This window comes from Pteropus alecto, unplaced genomic scaffold, assembly GCF_000325575.1.
Source record: "Pteropus alecto unplaced genomic scaffold, ASM32557v1 scaffold62, whole genome shotgun sequence".
NCBI lineage: Eukaryota > Metazoa > Chordata > Mammalia > Chiroptera > Pteropodidae > Pteropus > Pteropus alecto.
This window is the reverse complement of record NW_006432491.1, coordinates 713,392-717,912: the sequence shown is the minus strand read 5'-3', so window position 1 is coordinate 717,912 and position 4,521 is coordinate 713,392.

Below are 4,521 nucleotides of genomic sequence, written 5' to 3'. Positions count from 1 at the left end.
GAATGCTCTATTCAAAAGAAATAGGGTGGTCAAATGAATAAGAAAACAAGGCCCTTACCTATGCTGCCTACAAGAGACTCACTTCGGATCGAAAGATATATACAGACTGAAAGTAAAGGGATGGAAAAAATGATTTCATAAAAATAGAAACAAAAAAATGCTGGGACAGCAATACTTATACCAGACAAAATAGACTTTAAAACAAAAGCTATGACAAGAGACATAAAAAGACCCAGTAATTCCACTTCTTGGTATATTTCTGAAGAAACACAAGACAAGACTTCCAAAAGACATCTGCTTTATTTATAATTAAAGCATTATTTATAATAGCCAAGATATGGAGGCTACCTGGGTCTGCATCATTGGATAAGCAGATACAGAAGAGGTGGCACATATATACAATGGAATATTATTCAGCCATAGAAAAGAATGAAATCTTGCCATGTGCAACAACATGGTTGCACCTAGATAGTATTGTGCTGAATGGAATGAGTCAGACAGAGAACAAATGCCATGTGATTTTACTTATACGTAGAATCTGGAGAACAGGATACATGAACAAACATAAAAGAAACAAGCTCATAGATACACAGAACATTTTGGTTGCCAGATTCAAAGCGATTGGAGAGATGGGCAGAGTGGGGAGGACAGTAACAGGTATGAATTGGTAATTACAAAATAGTCATGGGGATGTATAGTATAGCCTGAGGAATATAGTCAGTAGTATTATAACAACTATGTACAGTGTCAGATGGGTACTGGATTTATCCGGGTGATCACTCATAAATTATACTAATATCTAAGCTCTGTGTTAAAAACCTGAAACTAAGATAATATTGTATGTCAACTATAATTGAAAAATAAAATATTTTTTAAAAGAGAAAAAAATAATTTTTATTCATTCTTTTAAATATTTTGTGGAAATGGCTGTTTGTACACACAGACACAGGAAAAATCCCCAAGACTGAAAATCTACTTCCATAAGAAGCAGGCTGGCCACTCCTATCTAGTAATTAATGGAGTTTATTAAGGGAAACTTACATATGAGGCCCGTCATGGTTGGCTGCTAGAAGAAATGAATCCCCATACCTCATGGTATGCACCAGAGAATTATATGGGATAAAGGGGGCAAATAGTCAGAGGTACTAATATAAGAATTCTGCCAGGTACAGAAATTATTTTACAGGCTTGACCAGGTCAGGACAACGAACAGCACATAGCAGGAGGCAAGTAAAAGGGGCTAATTTATGTTAGAATGAACATCAGTTATGATCAGATGATTTTTAAGGGAGGTTTGCAGAAAGCTATCTCTGTTCTGGCTCCTGGGACAGACAGTGGTCACATCCTCCACAATGGCTTTCTGTACATTTGAGAATAATATTCTTCATTTATTGCATATAATCATTATTTTATATGTGTTCATTAGATTGTTACTTAATTTTGTTAAACAAATAATCTGTATACCTACCAATGTTACTGCTTGATCTATCAGTTTCCAGTGTGATTGCATCATCTAATTCTATCAATTTTTGTTGCATATTATTTTGATGTTCTTTTCACACAAATCATAACTGTAATATCTTCTCTATAGGTCTCTGCTTTTATCTTCTTTTATCAGCATTAATGCTTTACTTTTGCCCTACATTCTAGTTGATCTAATATTAATATTGCTACACAAGCTTTTTTTGTAAGTAATCACAAGGTATACCAATTTGCATCTCTTTATTTTTAACTCACTGTACTATTTCATTTTAGAAATCATTTATAAGCACCTGTAGCTGTATTATTTTTCCTAATTTTACAAATAAGTGCATACTTTTTAAAAATATAGGTGTAATCCATATTTATTAGAATTAATCATATATTTGAACTTATTTTCATCATCTTATTCTGTTTCTATATAACCATATTTCTCCTTACATAGACCTTTATCTCTCTATCCTCATATATTGATATATATTACATTTTCATTATTTTCTTTTAATTTATTCCTTGAATGAGTATTCTGATTTTTATACCATAGGTACTCAACTCTAAGTTTTTTAAGAAGTCCATTCTGCAGTTGCACTGGATTTTTCTAAATATAGAATCTGCTTTATTAATTCTGTACTGTATTCAGAATGTACATTTCACTCGAGAGCTCATCTTTTTTATTTTGAAGAATTCTCAGCTATTGTTTTCTTCAAATGTTGCTTTTATACTGTATTAATTGGATCTTATCACAATAATTCATCATAAACACACATGTGCACATACACCAGTCAGTAGCATAAGACAATAAGCATATATTTCTTATATCAGTTGATACAGGCAGTAAGCATACTTACACATTTGCAGATTAGCTGAAGAAGATCCTCCAGGACAGGTCTGCAGGTTCACTGAGATTTAAATGATCTAGATATGGTTCCAGGCCAAGAGCTTAGTTTTGGTCAGTTTCATGTGCCTCTAATTTCTCTGAGAGCAGCCAGCTACCTTGTGCATGTTCATCACCTATCATTGGATAAAAACTCTCAGAGGAGCTACTGAAAATATTCAATGACTTTTTAGGTCTAGGCTGGAAACTATCACACCTGCCTATATTCAAATGGCCAAACAAATCAAACATCTAAAACCAACATTAATGAAGTAGAGACATATATTACTCTCATGAAGGCTTGGAAGTATAAGGGGAGTACATATTTTCTGGACCATGATTTAATCTATCATGTACATAATTCCCCCTATTCTCTATTTCTGGATCTCTTATTAGTGAGATGTCAGGATCTTCTTTTATAGTTTTTAGATTTTAACCACGTATGCATGTGTACATTTAAAAAAATTATATAAAATTATAAATTATTTTATAGTCAATTTTTCATGTATTAATGCTGTATTCTGAATGAATCTCACAACATTTCTTTCAATTTACTACTTTTCTCTTTAAGTATGTCCAATCAAAGTTTTTCCTATCTGTTGAGATTTTTAAAATTTTATTGACATCTTTTTTTAATTTCTAAGTAGTTTTCACCCCATTTACCTAATCTACCTCTTATTGTGTTTTTATGCCTTTTTCCTCCATAATTCCTTCATTTGTTTCTTTGATTATCCTTCACATGGCCATTATAAAATCTTAATTAAACCTCTCCATAAAATTAACTTAATCTCATATACTTTCTTTCACTATTGTTTATCACGGCTGGTATTTCTTACCATTAAATTTCTTAATAAGTTTTGGAATGTGGGTTGACAGGTTCGTTTTGAGTAGGAGATAATTTTTGTTGTTCTATGCCCCTCTGCATCACTCCTATCTACTATATCACTCTTCTCTCTCCTGGCTAGTGGTATCAAGACTTTATCCATGAGACTCTAGTTTTTGTACTTTCTATTATAACAGTACTCACATTTAATTGAGTTGTTTCTGTTACACATTGCAATGTGAGTTCCTCAAAGGCAGAATGTACCCTAATCATTGTTTCTTTTACAATGGCCAGCATGAAACCTAACACATATATTAGTATGTGTTCTAAAAATCTGATAAAACCAAAGTATTCCTCCTGTGCATAGTAATGAGGATTACATCCCTGACTAATGATTAAAATGCCGGGGCTCAGATTTCCATGCTATAACTATGATATGAGACTAATTTTTACCTGATTGTTTTCTGATTCATTTTTTTAACATCTCACTATTAAAATTAGCTACAACTACATTTTTATTGTCTTTTGTCCTAAAATTAAGTTATACTAACATTTCTCTTTGAGGATAACAAAAAGAGAGTGACTGCCTAACTGTGATGACAAACTTCGAAACAACATGGAAGGAGTTATCATTCCCATGTGTGTTTGGACAAGTTGCAGTGTGCTCCCAAATAACACCTCATAGAGGGAAGAGAAAAATTTAAGAATGAGTAAGTACTAATGAAAGTCAACTGCAACCTTTCTGAAAGGAGATCTATTTATCACATGTAAGATACTTAGTAAGATTCTAATTTCATTGACATTGAATCAAGTAATAAATAGGTATCAGATTGCTGTTTTGTAGAGCATGGAAATTCATGGCAAGAAAAATGTTTAAGCTTGTAGATAATTTATCATGACCTTGTGCTGTCATGGACAATTGGCTGATTGAGCAATATAAGAAGATCAATATCTGACTGTTCTAGAAGGCTTAAACTGTCTAGATGTAATTCCAATGTCCAGTTATAAATACAGGATGTCAGGGATTTAAAATATTTAGTAATATCCAGACCAGTAAATGTTCCATGTTAAACATAGGTTAGTCACCTGTAATAACTAACACTGCAAAAGAATATGTGTACCAGGTGCTGTTAAAAGCTATGGCAGTCTGTATTAAAACACTTTCATTTAATAATTGTTGGGGAGGGGGTTACCAATAATTAGCCAATGAATGTCTCTGGGCCTCCATATCTAATATATAAAATGAGAATAATAACATCTTACTTTACTTGAGATCCAGTCTAGTTTCAAAATATATAATGTTATTGTTTCTTTAAATTTTACATTTTTCTGCATTACATATAGT